This window comes from Giraffa tippelskirchi, chromosome 10 (assembly GCF_054371585.1).
Source record: "Giraffa tippelskirchi isolate mGirTip1 chromosome 10, T2T-mGirTip1v1.2.pri, whole genome shotgun sequence".
NCBI classification, from domain to species: Eukaryota; Metazoa; Chordata; class Mammalia; order Artiodactyla; family Giraffidae; genus Giraffa; species Giraffa tippelskirchi.
This window is the reverse complement of record NC_137284.1, coordinates 94,473,311-94,498,651: the sequence shown is the minus strand read 5'-3', so window position 1 is coordinate 94,498,651 and position 25,341 is coordinate 94,473,311. Positions and strand designations below refer to the sequence as shown.

At 37.4% G+C, this 25,341-nt stretch overlaps 1 protein-coding gene across 9 annotated transcripts in view; it reads left to right on the top strand.

The window, feature by feature from the left end:
• COG5 (component of oligomeric golgi complex 5) overlaps positions 1-25,341 on the top strand; it is a 283,074-nt gene that overhangs the window by 78,755 nt on the left and 178,978 nt on the right. The gene's annotated exons all lie outside the window — the stretch shown is intronic.

Below are 25,341 nucleotides of genomic sequence, written 5' to 3'. Positions count from 1 at the left end.
CTCTTCAGTACTTCAACTGCATGAATTGTAAGATTTAGTTGGCTGATGGATTTCTAAAGACCGGTACCAAATACTTGTGTTTGTTTTACCTTAAAAAGTCACAACTGAGAGAAACTTCCTCAAATGATAGGCGTTATGTTTCCCTTTGAGAGAGTTTATGATGATGTTTCTTTATTTTCCAGAACATGTGAAAACAAAAAGGAAACATAAAGTTTCTAGCTTCTAAAATGTTTTTAGACATCCTTTTGTTACAAATGTAAAACTGTTTCTATAGCAGTCCTCATTACTTTGAAATGATTTCTTGGTCACATAACTTGCTTTGTAAGTCCAGTCCATGTTCTCTTGATAAAAACCATCTGCTATTTAATTTGGTTTGTTTTCATTAGAAGAGGACACATAATTGGTCATAAAACTCCGATGGAAAAATTCTTTAGTAATATTAATTGATATGACTATCCAAATATTTAGTGCAGAAAAATACTTGGTAAAGCTTCATTAGCTTGCTGGTCATGTATGTCATTTCTTTTGGCAATCCATGTTTCATTGTTTCTTCAAGAATTGGTGGCTCCACGATTCTGGTAATGTTCTAGTATAAAATTCTCCTTTAAAAATGCTTACCATTTTGTTTGAAGGGTTTTTCAGTTAAATTGTTTTTCATTTTGTGGTTATTTTATATGGCATCTTCTTAGGATTGTTGCTATTGATGTGTTATAATCCCAGCAGTCTTGTAGACTTCTATTCTCCGGTTTTAACTCCTTAATGTCTTAAAATCATGTGTTGCAAGAATATCCAGCAGTTTATGGTTCAGACAGCTAGGGAGATGATGGATCAGATGCATTCTTCATATTGTCAGTTGTAAATACTGAATTAGCTGCTTTGAGCCCTTGTGAAAAAGAAAAAAGTAGTTAAGGCATAGGGTTCCTAATAATTTTCAATTAATTGAAAGTTACTTTAGTTGTGCTTATTTAACAACATACATAGTATTTGTTATCAAAGGAAGGAAACTGTATGTATTTTTAGAGCCATAGCTTATGCATAAATTTAAAGGTTTCTTTAAATAAAAATATTCTCTTTTCCTAATGAAGACTAAAAATTATGTTATTCAGTAACAGAGTTAACATTACAGACATTGTGTTTTTTTTAAACCAATTTCTGCTATCATTTTAGAAGTTAAGGTGTATTTTCAGAGATTATGAGCAATTAGCATACACTGAAAGTACCGTCATTCCTTCTTGTCTTTATAATAATTTAACAGTATTTCCTGCTGTAAAATATTGTAGCTTGCTTAATTATTAGCACATGCTTTGAATTTTAACTGGTTAAAACAGATTCCATGATAAATACTATAAATTTCCTTGATGAACTGTTCATGTAGTTGAAATATAAAGGGTGATATAAAATGTAACTGCAAATTAAAAAATTTTCAATGAACATGCCCGATAATAAACTTAAGCTAAAATTGAGTAATAATAGCTAAATAATAAACCTGATTCTTTCAAGAAATATAATAATTTTTTGAACACTTGAAAAAGACTAGTAATGACATTAGAATATTTAGTGATCTGAAGTGACTTAAAAAGCTGATATCTTCATCGTGATTCAACAAAGAATATTCTTTATATTTAACATACCACCCTAAAAAATTACATTTAAAACATATCATATCTTAAATAGATCTGAAAGATACATGTTTAGCAATAAGTAGAATCAAGCAAATCAACTCTTAAAATTTAGGCTGAAATTTTTCAAAGTAATTTTACCCCACTATGCTGGTTCAAAAGCAGCTGAATACTATAATAAGGAGCACAGCTTACCTCTGCTAAAGATTTGAAAAATTCTTGATGTAGTTGAAGCATTTCCAGTTTTGATTGATTCATTTTGTTCACTGGTTAGTAGAGGACCGGGAAAGAGGGTCATAAACACCTCTTCGGAAGAGACCTTAATGAAAATATGTGTCTGTACTATGCCATTGTTTCAGCAGTACTGCTAATGTATGGAACATGTAGTGCTGCTTGGAGGCTGCTGCAGTCTCTCACTCTTCCTACTGTGGAATCAATAAGCATCTGAAAATACATAATGAAAGTAATTTAACATACTGAAGGCTTCTTGTCTCCAGAGACAACACTTAGATTCAGTCTTTCTAAAAAGGAATGGCACTGCTTTTCAGAGGAAAGCCTGTTCTGGGCAGCTTTTGCAGAATGACAGCCTACCTTGTCGCTTCTCTCCACTGCAGAGAGATGCAGTGCATTCACTAATTTTGATTGGTCAGTTGTATTGGGCTTAAATTGTACTTCATATGTATAGCAGGGATTTTTCATCCCCCACTGTTTTATATAAGGATGCGTTTTTAAAAGGCTATATTTATAAATGGTTGTGTGTTGCTCTTAAAAGAACATGAGTGAATCAGTCTTTAAAAATGCATATTCCTTTCTGGTTTGTTGTTCACTTATGCCAAACATTAATAAATAAAGGAAGGTGGCAGGGGGAGGGGGTAAGAAAGAATTACATAGTAAAATGTATGCATTCTTTTTACAGCCTTGGATAATTGCACTTGAAAATATTTTAGTTGTATATATGTTTTAGGTTGAGATTCTTTGTTCTACAAATAGAAAGCCATTGCATCTTTACTGTGAACCACATTGAATTTCAACTAGTTTGTTTGTATTCAAGTCATTTTTCTCTGTGTATTCCAAATTTTTGTGAACATCTCAAGGTGTTAAACATTATTATGACTGTAGTAGTCATTCATTCAGGTATTCATTCATTTCATTCATTCATTCAAAATATCAATAAAACTTGATTTAAGGTTGTTTTACCCTACAAATATTCTTTAAAATTCCATTACTGTTTTAAAAAGTATGTAAAGATTTAATCGCATGCATTACTTTTGTTATTGCTACTCAGCCTTCACCTCTGGTAACCCATTTTGCTCAGTAGATACATACTGATCATGTGCCATTGTATTTTATTTCAACTGGCTGTTTCTGTTTTTAACATGTGTTCTTTTAGTGGATTGCTATACCTTAAATTATATGCAGCTGCATGTTAAAGTTATTGGGTGAATATATTGGTAAAGGAAGTTAATTACATATATTCATAAGTTACAAAGCTAAGTTATTTTTAGGATATTCTGTCAAAAGAATTAAAAGCAATGATGTAAGTAACTTAAAATATTTAAATTTAAATTTATATTAGTTTTGGTTGTTCAATTGTTAAGATGTATCAGACTGAATAATTTTCTGTTTTCAATATTGAACACATTTTATTGAGGAAAACTGTTCTTTTAGACTTGAATATATGATATGGCTGGATTATGTATCTCAACAAGACAGAAGACATGTTTCAAATCATTGAATTATTAGAATATCGATTACCTGCTTCCATTATTTTAGGAATATTAATGGTCTACATTTTTAAAAAAATGTTTACTAGGTTTTTAATTTATAATTGAAATTATTCTTTATAATTTTGAAAGTCAGTATACATTTTAATAATCTTCCACTGCTAGTGGTTAAGCTGCACATGGAGCTGGCTAAATAATAATGTGGATTGTGAGTTGGATTTCCATAGAAGTTGAGAGTAATGTGGTAGAAAATTTTGCTGTGAATTTCTAAAGTTTCCTGCACAGCTTTGGGTGGCAGAACTTTCGTAATGATAAAAATTAAAATATTGTGCCACTTTTTGTGCATTTTGAAAGTTGGAGAACAGGATCTTAGAAAGACAGCCATGTTGAAAGGTTGTGCAGGCGTGCGCACACACACACAGACAATGTTGTTTGAAGCTTAAACCTAAAACCATAGAAAAGGTAGCATCAGTTGAAACTTATGGTAGAGCTAAGAAGTTTACTAACATACTGGAATACATATAGTGCTTTCCTGCCAGAGAATTGAAGTATTTGTTTATATTTATCCTCACAATATTACCATGAAATAGAGGAAACAAAAGCATAGAGAAGTTTAATGACATGAAAGGCAAGTTAGTAGTAGAGCTCATGTTAGAACTCTGCAAACCCCCCTCTAACTGAATATAGCTGGCCTTCTCTCTTTGGAAACTTCTGAGGGTTCTTTTGGCTTAAAATTGGATGGTTTGGGTTCAGTCACTACTGAATAGTTACATGACTTTCAAGTCATATATTCTCTGTGTCACCATATAGCTTTTACTTTTTAAATTAATGTTTATTTATGTGCTTTGTTTAGCTCTCTATGAGACAGTATTTGTAAGTTACACTCAGACTATTTTGAAAAAAATAAATTCTGGAATCTCTCTAAGACATAATGGCAACAAGAAAGTTCAGGTCTAGATAACACTTTTTATTTCCTGTGACTTGTGGTTAGGGATACACAAGATACTACAAATAATAATTACTTCTTACTGCATACATTGCTTGGTATAGTTTTCTTTTTGTTTCTTATTTTTTGGTTGTGCCCCGCAGCTCGTGGCATTTCAGTTCCTCTACCAGGGACTGAACCTGGGCCAGGATACTGATGGCCGAAATTGTAACCACTAAGCCACCAGGAAACTCCCCTATAGTTTTCTTTTTAAAAACCACAAATTGGTTTGGTGAATATAAGGTTCTCTGATTTCTTAGCAGGATAATTCTAAATTCCTTTGTTTTTAACAAAGAAGAAAAAATCTAAACTCCTGGATCGAGAATCGGATTTATTTTTTCATGAAAAAAATGAACATCAAATTATAAATGTCAGAATTTACAGGATTCCTATTTCCATAGCAACAGACTTTCACAGTTTTTAGTATTTTTTGTGTTCGTATAGGATACGAATTTTGAAAAATGCTGCAATTAGTGATTTAACACCAAATATAAAATTTTTAAAATTTTGTAAAAATCATTTTATAGATTACTTAATTAATAACCTGGAAAAGCAGTTTAACTTTCCTAATAAAAACTAAGCAACAGATATGAATCTAACCTTGAAATAGCTCTATTAAAATCCTTTTTCACAAGTTGTATTTTTTCTTTTGTTTAAAAGCATTTTAATTTTTATTTAGTTTAGGAACTAAAATTCCTGATATGAGAGTCTTTGATTTCTAGTTTTATATATTTGCCTCCTTAAGTTTGGACAACTTTGAGTATGAGAGAGTAACTTACTGTTCACATTTAAATTTACTGTTCATATCAGATCATTCTTATCTAGCTTCTGTCTGGTTCTGATGCTGCAGAATTTTTGATGATTTTGAAATTATAAATAAAAAACTCAGTTTTGTGAAATGTTGGAATTAACCACAACTGATGGTACTTTGAAACTGTTTGCAAAGTATGTATGCAATGTGCTGTGCTCAGGCGTTTCAGTTGTGTCTGACTCTCTGCGACCTATGAACTGTTGCCCGCCAGGCTCCTCTCTCCATGGGATTCTCCAGGCAAGAATACTGGAGTGGGTTGCCATGCCCTCCTCCAGGGGATCTTCCCAACCCAGGAATTGAACCCATATCGCTGGAGTCTCCTGCATTGTAGGCAGTTTCTTTACCCACTGAGCCACCTGGGAAACCCATTAGCACACTAAGACCCCCTAAACCTTGTTCTCATTAGCTCATGGTGTCAGAATATAGAGAAGCAAACCTATAGATCTGTCTCCTGACTGCCTTCATAAGGCATGTAACTGGTCTGTTATCAACTGCACACAGGCCTCCTAAATGCATGGTTTCTCCAGTCCTGCAGAGCCCCTTAAACTGCTGCTGTAAGTAATACATGCAGTAAGCAAGGGCACTGGTATAAAGACAAACACTAACTGAATAGTGTCAGAGCAGCATTTCACATACTCCCATCAAGCACAGGATATGAAGTAAGTGAAGAACAGAACCGGGAGAAATCATGTCCTAGAACAGGGCTGGGAGGCACTGCGAGTGGGCGGTGCAGTAGTGTCCTGTGCACTAGCAGGAAGTCAGGAGATGCACACCACACTATGTTTCTACCAAGAAATGGTAAGAATGGGGTCTGACAGGAAAACATTCTATCCCTGAATAAAAATAGCGTGGTTCATGGACTCTGAGTGCACATTTATGGTGTAAAAGAATTTCAGTTCTCTGTTTTCATAAAGCAAAAATCTCAAGTCTTTGTGATTGAGTTTCAGATTAACTGGCACTTTATTTTGCTTAAAACCTAAACGTTGACAGTTTGAGAAGAAATCCGCTGTGATATATAGATCTCCCCATTTTAATTCTAGGATTTCTTCTTTTGATCCTTGGTAAAATTTTTCATCCAAGAAACAGAATAGATACTTACATATAACATGAACCACTAGAGAATGAAATAGGAAATCAAGAAAGATTTAAGTTTTGGCGGACCTTGCTTTTTTTTTTTACGTTCTTTAAAGACTGTAGCAGAATAAAAGGATCACTGGCTCTGAGTCTCCTAGAGATAACAAGTGATAAAACTAGAAACAAACAAACAAACAAACCCACATCCCCAAACAAGATCAGGAAACCTCAATTCCCTGCCCTGCCTTACAGTAAAAAAAAAAATGAACACCTTTAGAAGCAGTTCAGAATTCATCTTTTATCCTACCTGCCCCATCAGTGAAAGTTTAAAGTCATGATTTTTTTAGACATCCATATTTTTGTATATAGAATATAAACTTGTGTTAGATGACATCTGATTTTTTTTTTTTTAATTCAGGTAAAGAAAGAAGCAATAACTTTTAACTAAAACCTTCTACATTTTTTGATTGCCATTCAACTTGCTCCCATTTAGCAAAAAGCAAAATTTTCATAGGGTTTACCTCAAATCTTCTTGCTTTACCACTGTGGCATGCTGCTGCTGCTGCTGCTAAGTCGCTTCAGTCGTGTCCGACTCTGTGCGACCCCATAGACGGCAGCCCACCGGGCTCCCCCGTCCCTGGGATTCTCCAGGCAAGAATACTGGAGTGGGCTGCCATTTCCTTCTCCAATGCATGAAAGTGAAAAGTGAAAGTGAAGCCGCTCAGTCGTGTCCAACCCCTAGCGACCCCATAGACTGCAGCCTACTAGGCTCCTCCGTCCATGGGATTTTCCAGGCAAGAGTACTGGAGTGGGGTGCCATTGCCTTCTCCGACCACTGTGGCATACCCTCCATTAAAAATAAAAAGATGAAGCAGTCAATCCAGTGATTAACATGGCTTTCATTGAGAAAAGGGGGGAGAAGGATGAGGAGGTCATGACGAAGAGGAGACCAATAGGCAAAAAACATAAACACACAATGGTTTTCTTTAAAAAAAAAAAAAAAAAAAGAGAAGAAGAAAATGTTATTTTCAACAAGAGGGGGAAAAAAGCATTGAAAGCCCATGAGTCAAGCAATATTCTGTCTTAAATAGCTTTTCTTTCTTTTTCCCTCTTTTTTTTCTTTTTCCTTTTCTCTCTCTCTCTTTTTTTTTTTAATAAAATCTCTCCCCAAACCATCATCACTTTTAATATTCCCCAGACTGGGCTTCATCTTCAGACCCTTCATCCCTAGATTTCTCAGGTGGAGGGCTTGAAGATGTTTTCTTTTCCAGAGGACTTTCTGGTTCCTCATCTTCTTCTTTGGGAGGAGGAGTCTTTTCCTTTGAGCCTTTGAAGCTATGGGGCGACCCACTTTCCCCTTGCCTTTCACAGGACTTGGTGTCACTGTGGCCTTTATTTATGTATGCAATAGCAGTTCCTAATTGCTGAAAAATCACTTTTAAGTTGCATTGTTTCAAGGGTACTTTTCAGCAAATACTTAATGTACCTAACTCTCAACTCTCTAATATTGGAGGCCAAGGTAGAAAGAATTATTTCAGTATACAGCTAATTCAAAATTTTCATTTGGCTTCTCAACTTTAAATTTCTTTCACAGCAAATGTTTTATCAGAAAAATAGAAATAGACCATCTGCTGAAAGCTCCCCATCAAATGAGGAGTAACCAGGGTAGTAGAAAGTCAACAGTATTGGTGATTCATTACTCACAAAGGAGGATAATTGAAAACTGATTATAACTGAATAAAGTACTTGCATCAGAATTATATATCTGAACTGAAAAACTCCACAAAGCCTTCTTTCGCATCCTTCCCTACCTCACCTAAGTTGGGCTTTTCAATTTTTGATTTTTATTTTTCACAATATGTAATTGTAAGTCATTTGCCAGCATCTATTATAAAAATAAATATGTGGCTTTTTTTTTGTTTTTCTCATCCAAACCTTGATTTTGGACCCTGTGATTATTACTACTTTTTAATCTCTGTCTGTTGTCCTACTGTTGGCATGTTACTGTTGGCATGTTGTTTTGGAGGCCTTGTCCAAATCATTACCACCCCTGACCCAGTTTTCTGGCTTACTCTTATCACTGCCTGTATCCCTTTTTGCCTCTTTAAATATTATGGATTTTGTTAACATTTTTCTCTTATATTTCAATCAAAGAATTACACAAACATATTTGTGCTTTTTTTCACTTCGGTCTCTTTCTTTCTTTTTTTTTTCCCCTGTTGCTGCTTCACATATTCTTGTAATTCTGTAGGTTATACAGAATCAAATTCATTTCTGTGTTCTGAAACCAAGTCAGTTGATTAACTAGATGCTATATTTAACAAAGCTATGGCAGATCCCCTCTTCTGTGCTGTTATGGGTCCTTCGCTTATTTCTTCTTCTTCCCTTTTTTTTTTTAGTATGGAGAAATGTAGTTAGTTTTTGTATATTGACCTTGTGTCCTGAAAATTTACTAAACTCATATGTTAGTCTTGAGAAATTATTTTGTGAATTGCATGTATTGTCTGTACAGACAGTTAACGTCGTTTGCAAATAGAGAAAGTTGACTCCCTTTTGAACCATGTATAACTTTTATTTCTTATCTTGCCTTATGCTGTGTAGAACATCTGTTACTAGATTTTATAAAAGTATGTTAGGAGAAGGAATCTGCCATGGGCTCTGAGCATTCCTGAAGGTCCTAGGACATGCTGGTGTTGCTGGGCATACTAAGAATGAAAAGACCTGACTGTTCTTTGCTTGATCCATTTCTCAAGGATCAAGGAGTTGTGTTTGAAGCTAGCATCCTTAAGTGATGCAATAATAACTCCGCAAAGAGCAGACTTTCTTCTGCTTGTTGTAAAAATGGTAAATTGTCCAGGTTAGTGTTCTTTGGCTGTGATGCAAACCCACTGTATCCAGAGTATCTGCCTAGGCTCCTCTGTCAGGAAGAGTTGGATGGGAAGGTGAACTGTCAGTGACATGATCCCTCATGATGCTTGCTGTGTTTTGAGTCCTTTCTGTCTGATCCATGCATCTTAAGTTTTCTGCCAGCATACATGACAGAAACAAGCTAGCTTTCATAGCTTGCAAATAGGGTAAAAATCTAGATCCTTCATGATTTTTGACAATTTTGGCAACAAGAGCATAATATTAACTGAAACATGGCTTCCTACAAAAGAGAAGACAAGGGCCCTTGTGGGCTGGTTTAGAGAGCATGAGATCTGGTAGCAAACGCTCTTGTTTAAGTGGTGGGCTAGGCCCTACTGTCTTACCTGTTAATGAGTTTTTAGAGGCTAAGCAGTGAGAGAACTAAACAAAACTGCCCAAATGGTACTTTGGTTTTTGCTCAGGCTCTAGACTGTAGGAAGAAAGAATATTATATCAATGAGGCAGCAAGCCTCTCGGCCTAGACAAAAGGCAATATAGCTGTAGCTGCTGATTAAGGGCTCCCTAGAGCTAAAATAAAAGGTGTCAGCAATGAGAACAGAGCTTTGGGTAGACTTAATACATTTTAAGTTCACTTGTGGATTCTAGGTAGGCAGCCACTTGAAATTGAATGTAGCTGTGAAGTCTTAGGGGGCAGAGCTACTTTGTGCCCTTCGATTCGTCTCCCCCCTCGATTCCAACCTCAGCTGCTTAAAGTAGACACCAAGTGTGGCAGGGACCTCAGGGAGAGGGGAGAGATTCAGACTTCTATAGCTCTGTTGGATAGAGGTCCCCAAGCACTTTCCAACCTGGTCCTGTGGGGGAGAAAGTACAGTAGGTGGCAGGGAGGCTGAAAGCACTGAGAACTGCAGGGTGGAGCTGTTGCAGTGTGCACATGGGCAAATTAACAGCCCTTAGGCTCAGGGGCTTAAAAGAGTTTGGAGGTAGGTGGAAGGAGGCGGCATTGACTCTGGGGTGAGGAGCCAAGCAGAAGAAAAGCCTCCCACCAGCTCAGGCTGCTTCTACAAGCCTGCCTCCTCCACTGCCCTGTACTCCTCCTGTTCCTGGTCAGAAGGTAATGTCTCCTGGCAGCTGAGGCTGTAGTCTCTTTTGTGTCTGTGTTTAATTCCTTGGTTTGTGTTCCTGCACGGTGCTGAGTGTGTATGTGGGGGGCACGATGACACTCAAATTGAAGAAAAGCTAAAGTGTGGGTGGAGCCTCTGGTCTTATTTAATGTACTGTTGTTCTGGTTTCCTGTGCCAAATGTGTATTTGGTATTAACATTTTTCACATTCTTATCTTGTGAGTGTTTATAAATTCATGGGAGATTGACCCATTCATGGACTCCTGCGTGATGCCCTCCCTGGTGATCTGGCACAATGTATCATCCTAGGAGGAAAGAAAAATACCTTAGCTTTAGTTTAAGAATTTGAGGCTGCTAAAGTGCTCAGGCCATTTCTCAGCACAGCAGTGCCACCTGCCTGACCCAGCTGCCAAGTGCACCTCTTTTGAACAGGCCTACTGCTTAAGGAGTAAGCGTCTTTTAATTTCATGGCTGCAATCACCATCTGCAGTGATTTTGGAGCCCCCCAAAATAAAGTCTGACACTGTTTCCGCTGTTTCCCCATCTATTTCCGATGAAGTGATGGGACCAGATGCCATGATCTTAGTTTTCTGAACGTTGAGCTTTAAGCCAACTTTTTCACTCTCCTCTTTCACTTTCATCAAGAGGCTCTTTAGTTCTTCTTCACTTTCTGCCATAAGGGTGGTGTCATCTGCATATGTGAGGTTATTGATATTTCTCCCGGCAATCTTGATTCCAGCTTGTGTTTCTTCCAACCCAGCGTTTCTCATGATGTACTCTGCATCTAAGTTAAATAAGCAGGGTGACAATATACAGCCTTGACGTACTCCTTTTCCTATTTGGAACCAGTCTGTTCCATGTCCAGTTCTAACTGTTGCTTCCTGACCTGCATACAGGTTTCTCAAGAGACAGGTAGGATGGTCTGGTATTCCCATCTCTTTCAGAATTTTCCCCAGTTTATTGTGATCCACACAGTCAAAGGCTTTGGCATAGTCAATAAAGCAGAAATAGATGGGGTCGCAAAGAGTCGGACACGACTGAGCGACTGAACTGAACTGAACTGCTTAAGGACTTGTTAAAACCAGACACTTGACCCATAGTTGCCTTGTGACTCTCTGGTCCAGTGTCACCATTTGTGGGTAGGTTAACTCAGACATGACAGCTAACAAGGAAAGGGTCCAATAGACTTAACTGAAAGAAACAAATGAAAGTGGTTTGTTCAAGTGTGCAGCTGGCCTGGTCTTAGTGTACTTTTGGTTTTGCATAAAGGAATAGAAGTGAACCCTTTTGGGGAAAACCTTTTCTTTCATTCCACCACCTGAAGCAAAGCACTTGTTCCCTGGAGCCCTTGATGCACAGAAGTTCCTGTAAGTACATGGGCCTGGCTCACTGAAAGTTTGGCCAAGTTATAAGCTGATGATATTCATTGTGCTGCTGTAGCTGTTTAACCTCAGTGCCAGCTCCAGAAAACTGAGACTGGATATGACCACTCTATTCCATTCTCATAACTCTGGGCAGTGTTCCTCTTGATTAGTGTTGTATTTTTACTGACTCCTGGGCTGTTGCCTATAGCATAGCCTTCAGGTGCACCACTTGGAAGATGGGTTAAAAGCATCTTTCTTTGGGACTGCAAACCATGGAAACAAATTGCAACCACCAGTCAGTTTTGGTCGCTGGAGTGTGTATTTCCCAATAGCTGTCATTTCCACTTGGATCTATTATCAGAAACAGCAAGATATCTGCTTTTTCCTCCCCTAGGAAAATAGTTTTTTTGCCATTTCCTTTTCCTACCTTGAATGTGTTTTCAACAATGGTCAGAAAATGAGAGGTTTTTTGTACCCCAATGGTTTTAGGCTTTTATTCTCCCTTATATTAGAGATGGAAGAAAGGACTAAGGCTGAACTTCATGCCTTTCTCTCATTAGCTGCTCTTGTCGTTTCCAAGCATGAGGAATGCTTTCTTAGACCTCTCACTCTGCACCTGGTCTTTTTTTTTTTTTTTTTGATGCAAACCTGGTGAGGCTCTGAAGAACCCGTGAACGGGTTGTGGTCTCCATGGGTTCTGTGTTTTCTTGCTGGCACACCCTCAGCCTTTAGGAATTTATTAACAGTTTTAGCTGAATTATTCTTAATGGTATCCAGGATTGTCTTCCTACGGTATTCAAGTGCTCATGTCTACATTTATTCTACAAGGCACCCGTTTTTCCTTAGATTTTGGGTTGGTTGGTTGGTTGATTACCTTGTTACCTCAGCTCTCCGGGCAGCTATTTACTATGATGATATAGATTACCTTAATGACTCTATTTGGTAGATTACCCTTTTAGATATTGCATGATTTTATTTATAGTTATTTGGACAAGGTATTTTGCCTGTATGTTCATGAGGGATATTGGTTTGTTTTTTTCTTTTATTGTATTTTTTGGTCTGGTTTTGGAATCAGGACAATAATGTTGGGTTCATAATGAGTTGAAAAACGTTCCCTCTCCCATTAGTTTTAAAAACATTTGTGTAAGATCGGTGCTAGTCTTCCCTAAATTGTTTAATAGAATTCAATAGAGAAGACAATCCTAAAGGAAATCAACCCTTAATATTCCCTGGAAGGACTGATGATGAAGCTGAAGCTCCAGTACTTTGGCCACCTAATGTGACGAGCCGACTCATAGGAAAAGACCCTGATCCTGGGAGAGACTGAAGGCAAAGGGAGAAGGGGGCGGCAGAGGATGACATGGTTAGATAGCATCACCAACTCAATGGACATGAATTTGAACAAACTCCAGGAGATAGTGGAAGACAGAAGAGTCTGGCGTGCTGCGGCCCATGGGGTGGCAAAGAATCAGACACAACTTCGTGACTAAACAAAACAAAGAGAGAAAGCATATGAGCCAAGAGGTTTTATATTGTTTAAATATTTTAATTATAAGTTCAAGTGATTTAATAGGTAATAGATACAGATTTTCTATTTTTCTTTCATCTGTTTTGATGATAATTATCTTTCAAGTAAATTATTGTATCATTTGGTTTGTCAAATTTATTGACATTGATTTGTTTTTCTCATATTTTAGTGTTTGTTCCGTTGTACTGATACCTTCCCTTTCATTACCAATATTGAAAATTTGTATCTTCTTTTTTCTTGGTCAGTTTGCCTAGAAGTGTATCAGTTTTGCTAATCTTTTCAATAACCAGCTTTCGGCTTCATTTTCTTAATGAATAGTGTTCTTATGGTTCTTATTCTGTCTTCATTTTTTACTTATTTTCATTTTACATAGAGAGCTATACTGACTGTTTTTCTTTTGTCATTAAAAAAAATTTTTTTTTTCCTGTAGGCATAGTTTCTGATGAGAGGTCTATGATGCATCTTACCTTTTGTACATTGCTATGTAATTTGTCTTTTTTCCTCCAGTCATTTTTAAGATTTTCTTTTTATTTCATTGTTTCCATAGTTTCACTGTGATTTACGTTGGTGTAGTTTCTTTGTGTTTACCTTCCTTTGTGTTCACTTATATTCTTGGGTTTGTGTTGTTGCTGCTGTTTTTGCTCTTTGTTGTTTTTTTCCATCAGATTTGAAAAAAAGCCAGTCTTCAAGTACTTTTTCTTTTTGATGTCTTTCCTTTTCTTCTGGGACTCTGATAACATGATTTTGGGCTCTTGGTGTGTGTGTTAGTCGCTCAGTCATGTCCGACTGTTTGCGACCCCATGGACTGTAGCCCGCCAGGCTCCTCTGTCTATGGGCATTCTCCAGGCAAGAATACTGATGTTCCACATATTATTAAGGCTCTGTTCGCTTATAATTTGCAGCTTTAGTTTCCGTAGTTTTGTTGTCTCTGATTTTAGGTTCATCGGTTTTCTCTCTCGTAGTGTCTAATCTGTATTGAGCTCTTCTAGTGAATTTTTTAGTTCAGATACTGTTTTTTCCAGCTGTAAAAGTTTTATTTGTTCAATTTTTACAGTTTCCATTTTCTCTTCATTGTATTTATATTTTTTAAAAAAACCTGTGGACATAATTATAATAGATATGTTAAGATCTTTATTGCTTAATTTCATCATTCTTTTGCATCTTGGTGTTTCTAATAATTTTTGATTGGATACTGGCCATTGTGTTTGAACACTGTAAATGGATTTTGTTTTCTTCTTTTAGTGAATGGTATATTTTGTTCCTTCAGGTAGTCAAGTTATTTATGGATCAACTTAATTCTTTAGAAGTTTGTTTTTAAGCTATATTGAGGCAGTTTTAGAGCAACCTTTAAAGAAACATTTGAGAACCTTTAAAGGAACATTTAGAGGAACTTTTAAAGGAACATTTGAGGAGCATATGAGGAACATTTTCTCATATTTTAGTATTTGTAGGATTGTACTTTGATTACCAGTATTGGAAATTTGTTTAGCCTTACCACTAAGGCATAATCCTTCGTAGCTTTGTAATGAATTCCCCTGTGTTCAGTGATGTCTTTTCATTTTGTCTTTCCAAGCTGGAATATCATGCGGTGTTCTCTCTTTGAGCCCGTAGAGTTGATTGGTTTGCAGATTTTCTAATAGTTCTTCACTTGACCCTTTTGAGTCTTACCTTATATCTTCATAGCATAATATTCCTTTGAATATTCAAGAAGCCCTATATAGAAATTTCTGGAGCTGTCTCTGCTTAGCTTATTTTTTTCTGTCTTAGCTTCCGGCTTCCTCAGCCTTCCTTAACTCAGATTCATCCCTTCAACTCCTCTACACGCATTGTACTCCACTAGGGTTTTCTCTTGTGTTGTAGAAGAAAGTCTATTTAGGCAGAAAGGCTCGAGCATTATAGTTTCAGTTCATTTGTTTCCAGAAATTATAGTCTTGCATTTGCTGTTGTCCAATATCTGACGATAGTATTTTCATAAATTTTGTCCAGTTTTCCAGTTTCTAGGGTAAGCCTTGTACTTATTACTCTTTAGCTTGCAAGCAGAAATTCCAAATTTGTTTTAAATGTTAATTATCATGGAATTTTTCTTTTAGCAATTGATTATGAACTGTCTTGTGGCATTCCTTTTATCACAGTCTTAAAATTATTAAAATCTTTGATTTTTACTTTCATGCTTAATTTCTTAAATTATAGTCTTAATTATAGGCTGATAATATTTTGTATCATGTAATTCAGATTCTTTCCATTTAAGATATCTCTCCTGCACAGTTTTCTTTTCATAAGTGCCTCTGTTAATTTTTTTCCCTGTTGGAGAAGAAGATAACACTGCTGGAAAAGAGATCACATAGCTATGGAGATTGATGCTGTTGCATCAGTCTAATCTCTAGTCATTTCCCTGCTTTCACAGGTGCTATTAGATAGGACAGGGATTGATACTTTTTCTGTAAAGGGTCATATGGTAAATATTTTAGGCTTTTGGAGCCACATACAGTCTGTAATGTGTATTATTTTTTTCTTGTTGGCTCTTTAAAGATGTAGCTTATATGTTTGCCCCATGGGCCTTAGTTTGATCACTCTGGACATGGACCACCACAACTTTGTTCAAGAAACTTTTCCCTCTGCCTCATTTTTACCAAAAGACCTTACTTCTTCACTGAAAAAAAAAAAATGGAGACTTGAACTTTGTCACCTTCTTCCGTCCATCTAAAAGCCTTCCTAGATCTTCAGTTGTTTGTCTGCCTTTCATTCTGTGTCAAACAAAGAATAATTATGCTATTATTCTTTCATTTAAGCCTAAACTTACTACGTGGATTCCTGTTTCATCCTCTTCCAAGTTCATTTATATCTTGTTCCATCTTGCTCTCATATGTTATCTTCCCGCATTCTTCCAACTGTACTCAATCAGTTTGTGCATATTTGCTATCTATCCTGCTGTTTTGAATTTGTATATTAAAATGTTGATTTTTAAGGGAAAAATCCAAACCACTGGGACAGTTTATCTTAGGACTTTTAGTTGAACTTAAATTGCAAATATAAAAACTTGCTTTTACATGGTAATAAAGTATATAGATATAAGGTGTTTTTATGGTACATACTCATTTCTGGGTCAATTTTGGCCATGTTTTTCTTCATTTTGTAAATTAACAGCTCCTCCCTGCTCCCCCAGTGACAACATAAGACTAATAGATTAGAACATCTCAAGCAAAAATGTTCTGTTATGGGTAGGGATATAGTTCTTTAAAAAGCAAAACATCAAGTACAGAATTTTTTTATTAAAAAAATTTGAAATCAGACTAGATCTAGGCACATTGTGTTGCAAGCATCACCTCACAAATCTGCCAACGCACGTCCTTTCTGAGATTCAACACAGCTGCTGTCCCCACCAGTTTCTCTTCTCTCCTCTTCTTGGTAGTGGATCGCATTGGTGTTTTGGTTTATGACAGGGAAAGAAAGAATACAGAAGAATCCTTTCCTCATTTTTCTTATGATACTACAGGTTTTAAAAAAACAGTCATATGAGTTAATTAGCAGTGACTTCTGGCTCATTCTCATGCTAAGAAACGTGAAGGGCATTAGGTGTTTTAAATATACATGAGTCCATTAATGTAAAAAATAAACATTAAAGAATAAGGTTACTTATAAAGAATGAAGACATTTAAAAACTACATGTTCTTACAACAATTTGTTCTATTCTTTTTTCTGTAACACAGTTATTCCTCCCTCGCTCCCCACACAACAGATTTGTAATGTAAGAATAGAATCATGGTTCAGCCTGCAACTCGCAGAGGTAAAACGCACAGTACTAGACTTCCATCTGTAGATGTTACTTTTCAGATTTCATGTCATTTTTTGTGTTAAATTAAAATTTGAAATCATCTTAAGCTTTCAAGGGCTGTATTTATGTTAGGTTGTTGTCTTAAGTGACTACCTTAAGTGGTAGAGTGGTTATTTATACTTTGTAGTAAGACTTTGTATTTGTTAGGTGTAGTTATTCATTTGTCATCTTTTAGCAGTCATATATACTACAGTTTGGCAATGCTTTGTGTCTTTTCAATTTTAATGGCTTGCTTTTGTCTTATCTGATTATATTTTTCTTTGTAATAGTCTTTTACTCTTGAATTTTCCTGTCCCTTCCTCTTTTTAATGGATGTGTAATAGCACTGTTTATGACTATTTTATCTATTTGAATAAATTTCTAAAATTTGCTTTGAATTAGATGTTTTAGGTATGTAAATATAACTCAGAGTTATTAAAAATTGAAGAAAAGTGTTGAGTGACCTGAAAGGAATCATAATATAATAATTCAACATTTTAAAATGCATGTTTGACCTTACTCTTGGATTTGAGAGTATTTGAGCCTAGAATAAAGAAACACATTTACCAATATTGCAATAGATTTGTCAGAGATTTTAATCTGTTGACTCACAGATGAGCTCTTAAACTAATAGAATCAAAATGTGTGCCATGCTGTTATGCTTTTTTTGAACATGTGAGGTACTGAAGATATTTCAGATTAAGTTAAAAATATGGTTGTTTTCACTAGTTTTCAAAAGGAGACCAGTAAAAGGCTTATCACAATGACTTAAGTTACCTGGGGAAATTGCTCTGTGAAAACATTAGATGACTTAACACATTAGGTTGTAAATGTTTTTTACTGTCTTGGAAGATTCCTTGACTTTAAACTGATTTGTTTCTTTATTGACACAAGTGTATGAAACACATGTTGGAGTTCCTGATGTTCAGGGAGTCATTTAGTTATTAATATGTGTGCATCTCCTGCATTGGCAGGTGGGTTCTTACCACTAGTGCCACCTGGAAAGCACTTGAGTTAGTATGTGAGCCTAGCCCTGCCCTCCTACCCAGTCTCATCTTGGTTAGTTCTTTATATTTGCCTAATTTTCATTAATGATATTATATGTAGTAACTCTCCTAAGAGTCATATTTAAAAACTAAGGACTTCTTAACATTCCTATCATTTATATCTTTTGAATGTACTATATTAGTAAGAGAGATTTTACTCCTGTACCTTGAGCTATAATCCTTACTTTTATTCATGGAGACTGGACTGGACTGTTGTTCAGGAGGTTATTTTAAATGATATCAAAATCACCATAGGCAAGTCTGATAACTAAGCTAGACATTTAACAAATATTATTTAGTACATTCTGTCTGTCAAATAGTACCTAAAGTTCTAGGGAAACAATGATAAATAAGAAGTTTGAAGCTTAGTAAGAAAGACAAATAAAATACACCATGATGGTACAAAGTAAGTACAGTGTAAAAGGTCCAGTATGAGGTACTATGGAATCAAGAGGGGTGGTGATATGGTGGAAGATGATTAGAGAAAGCTTCCCAGAGGAAGTGGATAAGCTGACATAGGATATTCAGGTATTAGCCAGATCAAGACAATGGGTACTGGTCCAGATTAGTGAAAGCATACCAGACAAAAGAGACAGCCTTTCCAAGAAGAGGTTAGAGGAAGAGAAGACAAAGGAAGAGGAGAGGAAGAGGAAGGTGTTGAGAGATAAGGTCAGATAGTAGTAAATGGTCATGTAAATTGCAAGCCTTGAATTTGAACTTCTACAGGAGAGCAATGATGACTTCAGTAAAGGCTTCTAAGTATTAGTAAGAGAATGACATGACAAAAAAAAAGAATAACATGGTCAGACTTGGATTTTAGATGGCAATGTCAAATGGATAAGAAAGTGAAGATTGGGAGTGTAATTAGAGACAGGAAGATGTAGTATGTTAGGCAGGAGTTGATGGTGGTAAGAATTGTTGGAGTATTGAAGGTGGAACAAAGTAGTAGGATCCATTTTAAGGAGACACAGAAGCATTGAGATTTAGTGAGAGGAGTAGGGCTGTCTTGCCAAGTTAACTGGGTAGTAGGGCTACTCACTGAGTTGTGACTCTTGTTTTATTGAGGGGTAATTTTAAGTGTACATTGGAACTTGTTAAATTTGAGGTGCTTGTTGGACACCCAAATGTAGGTATCCAATAGAGAATCGTATGTGTGGATTTGAAGCCCAGGGGAAAAAAAAGGGGCATAAGGCACAGATATGAAAGTTAATTCTACATATAGTTGGTGATTGAATATGAAGAAGTGTGGAGCTGGATCCCCCAAAGGGAGTGGAAGTAAGCCGTACCTCTGAGAAATTATAGTATGAAAGAGGGTGGATATAGGAACAGAAGACCACAGAGAAAACAGAGGCACTTAGAAGGCAGAGGCACTGAGATCAGTTGAACACTGGTGTAAGCATAACTTCCATATGACCCCTTCCAATGGAGAAGTCATTTCAGTTGTCAAGTGCAGCTATAAAGCATTTCATGAGTGGTGTCAGAATAAAATAAATTTATGGAAAATTATTTTTGAAGACTTTGTACTTAGAATAAAAATCTGGTTCTTGAAATGATCAAATTTAAAACTTTACAAAAGACAAATAGGTGTCATAAGTACAGTTTGGATTTGTAATAACTGAAATTTAATCTAACTCTACCAATTACTGAGACTTCTGTTTTATAGATAATAATGTATGATTATTGACACAAGTTAAATAACATATGAAAAAATAGTTAGCATAATGCCTGACCAGGTGTATATGTGTGTATATGAATATGTGATATATTGACCACCTTATATGTAATCATATATTACTGGTTAGTAATTTCAGGATACTTTTTCTCTGTTATCTATTGTGTAATAAATTAGCTAAACGTTTAAAACAATCAACATTTATTAAATCACTCTGTTTCTGGGGATGTGGTAGGCAGAATGATGGCCCCTGAAAGATGTTCATATTGTGTTTCACAAAACCTGTGAATATATTACTGCTGCTGCTGCGTCGCTTCAGTCGTGTCCGACTCTGTGCGACCCCATAGACGGAAGCCCACCAGGCTCTGCTGTCCCTGGGATTCTCCAGGCAAGAACACTGGAGTGGGTTGCCATTTCCTTCTCCAATGCATGAAAGTGAAAAGTGAAAGTGAAGTCGCTCAGTCGTGTCTGACTCTTCGCAACCCCATGGACTGCAGCCTACCAGGCTCTTCTGTCCATGGGATTTTCCAGGCAAGAGTACTGGAGTGGGGTGCCATTGACTTTGCAAATATGAGTAAGATTATCGACCATGAGATGGAAAGATTATCCTGGCTTATCTGGATAGACTCAGTTTAATACATGAGCCCTTAAAAGTGAAGAACCGGTCCCAGCTGGAGTCAGAAGAGATTCTAAGCTATCCATGTCCTGCTTCTTCCTTTTTCAGAGACTTAGTCCTTGAAATTGTGCAAAATTTCCTTTCCTTACATGTCAGATAACACATTTGCTCAAATCATGGGTCATAGTTTGGTGTAGAGGAAAAGAGTCTTGTTAAATTAATATAATGGTAAACATCATTTTGAGGAGTATTTTGAATTTTTAGAAGTTCACTTATTTTGCTAAGTAAGTTTCTGGTTGATGGAATTTAAAATGTTTTAGTGAGTGAATAACTTTGGGCAATGGGGGAGATTATTCAGCATTAGTCGTTAAAATTTAGCACATATGGTTTTAAGTAAATGCCAGAAGAAATACAAGTAATATGCTGTGAAAATTCAGAAGATAAATTATTTACAGTTTAAGAGAGTAGAAAAGATGTATGTAATTAACACCAAAGATAGGATTTTATCAAGATTTTGGAAATTGGAAAGGTGTAAGCATTTAGGGTTAGAGTGTTTAGTATTCTAGTTTGACTAAAATGTAAGCTCTAGATTACTGGTTAAATACAGTGGATTGAGTGTGTACCTTTATTTCTGCCTCCTCCTTAAAATTCACTAAAATGTCAATAAAGGACTAAAAAGAAATAAACTCACAAGGAGAATGCATACAAAAAGTGATACAGTAGATGAGAGAAATTAAAGAATTTTGAAATATGAAAATCAGATAGCTGAGGGGTGATTGAATTTTTAAAGGGTATAAAGTGGAAATGTAAATACCTGCAAAGGGTGAAGCCAGGAAGAAGTTTGTCAACCCACAGAAATCTGCAAGACTTAGGGTTAGACGTGACCTAGCTCTTGAGGATGGAGTGAGGGATGGTGGGACTAGAAAGAAGGGGCTAAGTTGAATTTTTTATAAGTCACCACTTAGAGAAAAGCAGTTTGGTGTTGGAAAATAGGTGCATTGACCAGTAATATTCCCTTTATTAGCAACTAAACATTCCCTAAGATCCATTCGTATGGTCATTTGAAGGTTATCAGGACAGATATGGAAAAACTGCAAAATAGGTATGTTGTATGTACTGCTCAGTCTTGTCTGATTCTTTGTGACCCTATGGACTGTAGCCCGCCAGGCACCTCTGTCCATGGGGATTCTCCAGGCAAGAATACTGGAGTGGGTTGCCATGCCCTCCCCCAGGGGATCTTCCCAACCCAGGGATTGAATCCATGTCTCCCTCATTGCAGGCAGATTCTTTCCCAGCTGAGCTACCCAGGATGCAAAATAGGATGGTTGCTCTAAATCTAGGGAAGATTAAAGAAAATGAAGTAGCATTCTGGCACTCTTTAGTTCCCTGTGGGGTAAATCGTTTCTCCTCCTTAATGGCGAAGCCCTCTTGGTTTTAGCCCTGGGTTTTCTTCTTACAAGAATCTGCTTTGAATAAAGTGTTTGCATGGTAAATCTCCTCTCTAATTGTGTGTTGTAAGACTATAATCTTGTTAAAGCAGTTCTGGGCTCATCCATCATGATAATGGCCACAAATATATTTCAGTCACTTTATGAGTGTGTATGTGTGAGAGAGATGTGTGGGAAAGATATGGTGTGTGTGTGTGTGCGCGCGCGCTTAATAAGGGAAACTTCTATTTTCTTCATACTTTTCTACCCTGTTTTCCTCTCTGCTTCATACTGAGCATATGCATACACATTCTTCTTTGCTGCTTTTACCAGAAGGAAGAACTAAAACTAGTCTATCTTGTAGCTGCCAGAAGTTTTAATTCCTTTACTGATTTCTGTGGAAGAGTTTAGAATTAAGACTTAGCAGAATTAATCTGGTAATTAATTTAAACAAGTATTTATCGAAGTTCTCCTCTTAGATATAGTCCTAACCTCTGCGAATACCCTGGTGGCTCAGACAGTAAAGAATTCGCCTGCAATGCAGGAGACCCAGGTTTGATCCCTGGAGCAGGAAGATCCCCTGGAGAAGGGAATGGCAACCCACTCCAGTATTCTTGACTGGAGAATTCCATAGACATAGGAGCCTAGAAGGCTACAGTCCATGGGGTTGCAAAGAGTCGGACATGGCTGAGCAACTAACGTAACTAGGAATATCACAGCCACATTTCTACTCTCAAGGGGATTACAGGCATGATGTATGAGGCAGTTCGATAAGTAAATAATACAATACAGTGCTTTTTACTGATATGGGGAATACTGAGGGAGGAGCAGATGTATGGGGGAAATGACAGTTCGTCTTAGACATAATTAAATTTGGAATATCTTTTAGCTACCCAAGAGGAGATGATTCAGTAAGGGAATTCAGTGGGGAGTTTGGGGCTGAGAATATAAATTTAAAGTCAGTACTCTTGCCTGGAAAATTCCATGGACGGAGGAGCCTGGTAGGCTGCAGTCCATGGGGTTGCTAAGAGTTGGACACGACTGAGCAACTTCACTTTCTCTTTTATGCATTGGAGAAGGAAATGGCAACCCACTCCAGTGTTCTTGCCTGGAGAATCCCAGGGACGGCGGAGCCTGGTGGGCTGCTGTCTATGGGGTCGCACAAGTAGGACACGACTGAAGCGACTTAGCAGCAGCAGCAGCAGCAGCAGCAGCAGCAGCAGTGTGTGGATGGTAATGATCCTAGAAACTGAACTCTTCCCCAGCGAGAGGATAGGCCTGTTTTCTGGTCCCCTCGTCCATAGTCTGTCCCCTTTGCAGTTCACTTTACCAAACTTAGGCTGCTACTCTCTTCCTTTCCATCACTCTTCTCTCTCTGCTCTTCTTCCTCCTCCCCTTCCCCTCTCCTCCTTGTTTCCAGCCTATCTCATTTTGAAATCATTTTGGCACACTTCCTCTTTTGCTCAGTTTTTTAGATTCTGGTAGAGTACTGGCAACCCACTCCAGTCCTTTTGCCTGGAAAATCCCATGGACGGAGGAGCCTGGTAGGCTGTGGTCCATGGGGTCACTAAGAGTTGGACACGACTGAGCGACTTCACTTTCACTTTTCCCTTTCATGCATTGGAGAAGGAAATGGCAACCCACTCCAGTATTCTTGCCTGGAGAATCCCAGGGATGGCGGAGCCTGGTGGGCTGCCGTCTATGGGGTCGCACAGAGTCGGACACGACTGGAGCGACTTAGCAGCAGCAGCAGCAGAGTACAACCCATTCTGACTACTCTCTCACGCAGGATCCTGTGCCTCATAATTTCCAACCTGTTACCACCGTCTGTGTGCTCAGTTATGTCCGACTCTTCACAACCCCATGAACTGTAGCCTTCCAGGCTTCTCTGTCCATGAAAATTTTCCAGGCGAGAATACTGGAGTGGATTGACATGTCCTTCTCCAAGGAATCTTTCCGACCCAGGAATTGAACCCATGTCTCTGCTCTCCTGCATTGGCAGGCAGATTCTTTATCCCTGAGCCACTTAGGAAACCCACTGTGATTTTAATTAATGCCTTGAGTTCAGAATGACATTTTCTCTGGCCTCAACACTGTAAGACTCTACTTTCTGGAAACCTTGTGGATAAAGGAAAGGAATAAAACATTCTGCCTGTATTGGATGCCTTATGGATACTTGATAGCTCAGAAAACTCTCTCCTTGGGTTAGAAATCTCGGAAACTGTGGCTTTGGGAGTGAGAGGGGGAATAGTGAAGCATCTAGCAGTGTTTAAAAAGGACATAGCATCATCACAGGAAAGTTGAGTTTGAGGACTGCAAATTTAATTCAGTATTGCAATAATCATTTAATTACATTTGACAATTAAAATGACAAAATAAGTGACAAAACGTTACATAGATGAAGAAAAACTATTCAATATATTAACATCTTCTTAAAAAGTTATGCTAACAAGAAATAGTAGGGGGCGTCCTTAATCTATGATGAATATCTGTAAAACAAATGGGAGGAGAGCTAAGCTTCAGTTGGAATAATAAGGTATAAATTTGTTTTCTTCATACAGTTTGTGACTTTCTATATTTCCTCTCATGGTCTTTTCTTTTTAAGTACTTAAATCATAGTTTGTAATTACTCATTTGTCAGTACCATGTATCAACACTTTGTTTGGCTCTGGATAACATACACCTTGACATGGCTGTTGTTCAGTCACTCAGTCAAGTCTGACTCTTTGCAACCCCATGGACTGCAGCACACCAGCCCTGTCCATCACCAACTCCTGGAGTTTGCTCAAACTCATATCCATTGAGTCAGTGACGCCATCACTTCAACCATCTTGTCCTCTGTCGTCCCCTTCTCCTCCTGCCTTCAATCTTTCCCATCATCAGAGTCTTTTCCAAAGAGGTGGCTCTTTGCATCAGGTAGTAGTAGAGCTTCACTTTCAGCATCAGTCCTTCCCATGAATGTTCAGGACTGATTTTCTTTAGGATTGACTGGTTGGATATCATTGCAGTCCAAGGGACTCTCCAGGGTCTTCTCCAACGCTAGAGTTCAAAAGCATCATTCTTTAACTCTCAGCTTTCTTTCTGGTCCACCTCTCACATCCATACATGACTACTGGAAAAACCATAGCTTGGACTAGACGGACCTTTGTCAGCAAAATAATGTCTCTGCTTTTTTAATACACTGTCTAGTTTTGTCATAGCTTTTCTTCCAAGGAGCAAGCATCTTTTAATTTCATGACTGCAGCTACTGTCCGCAGTGATTTTGGAATCTAAGAAAACAAAGTCTGTCACTGTTTCCATTTTGCCCCATTTATTTGCCATGAAGTGATGGGACTGGATGCCATGATCTTAGTTTTTTGAATGTTGAGTTTTTAGCCAGCCTTTTCACTCTCTTCTTTCACTTTCATCAAGAGACTAATTCCTCTTTGCTTTCTGCTGTTTGGGTGGTGTCATCTGCATATCTGAGGTTATTGATATTTGTCCTGGCAATCTTGATTCCAGCTTATGCTTTATCCAGCCTGGCATTTTGCATTGATGTACTCTGCATATAAGTTAAATAAACAGGGTAGCAATATACCAGAGAAGGCAATGGCACCCCACTCCAGTACTCTTGACTGGAAAATCCCATGGACGGAGGAGCCTAGTAGGCTACAGTCCATGGGGTCACTCAGAGTCG